At 30.2% G+C, this 877-nt stretch overlaps 1 protein-coding gene across 4 annotated transcripts in view; it reads left to right on the top strand.

Moving 5' to 3' along the window:
• LOC107717676 (sentrin-specific protease 7-like) overlaps window positions 1–877 on the top strand; it is a 38,939-nt gene that overhangs the window by 4,918 nt on the left and 33,144 nt on the right. The gene's annotated exons all lie outside the window — the stretch shown is intronic.

Raw genomic sequence — 877 nt, 5'->3', positions numbered from 1 at the left:
TCATGCTCCCGGAACTGCTTCTGTGTACAACTGTTGGCTCAAGCTAGATTAAAGTGATTATTACTTTTTGAATATGGATATTTTTCTTACAAAAACGCATTGATTCGCTACAGGAGGCCTTTGTTCACTCCCCGGATCCGTGTGAGACATTTTTTTTTTTATGGATGGGCGCTTTTTATTTAACTTCTTTTGGACTGAAGCAATGCAACACCCGCTGAGTGGCATTAAACAGCTTGAAAGATCAAAGACAATTTTTAATATAACTCCGACTGGATTCGTCTGAAAGAAGAAAGTCATATACACCTAGGATGACTTGAGGGTGAGTAATTTGTGGGCTAATTTTCATTTTTGGGTGAACTAACCCTTTAAATTAAAAGAAAGTTAGAAATATAGCTTCAGAAATGTTTACTGACAGTATAACCAAAACTTTTATTTTAATATTTTATTTTGTTTCAGTTGACATTTAATTCAATTAACAAAGGTTTTTAATAGTTTTAATTAACACTTGTCGGGTTAATTCATTTTCACTCTTCTCTTGTGTTCACACTTCATCTGGATTTCTCAATCCAGATTTAACTTTTTCACTATACATACATATATATATATATATATATATGAGGAGTTTATTTGCAAAAACAGATAACTCCGCTATTAACAATTTTCAAAAATCATGTTTTTTCATTGTGCATTCCAATTAATCTTCATTGAAATGAAACTGCAGTTGGGTTATTTTGATTAGGTTAAAAAATAACAAACAAATACAGCTAACTAACACAATAAAACGCAATAAAAACATGATAACATAATAAAAAATCATGATTTCTGAAAAAAAAAAAACTCTTCATATATATATATATATGTGTGTGTGTGTGTGTGT

Source organism: Sinocyclocheilus rhinocerous, unplaced genomic scaffold (assembly GCF_001515625.1).
Source record: "Sinocyclocheilus rhinocerous isolate Xijiao unplaced genomic scaffold, SAMN03320098_v1.1 scaffold633, whole genome shotgun sequence".
Classification (NCBI taxonomy): domain Eukaryota; kingdom Metazoa; phylum Chordata; class Actinopteri; order Cypriniformes; family Cyprinidae; genus Sinocyclocheilus; species Sinocyclocheilus rhinocerous.
This window is presented reverse-complemented; position numbering and strand designations above follow the sequence as displayed.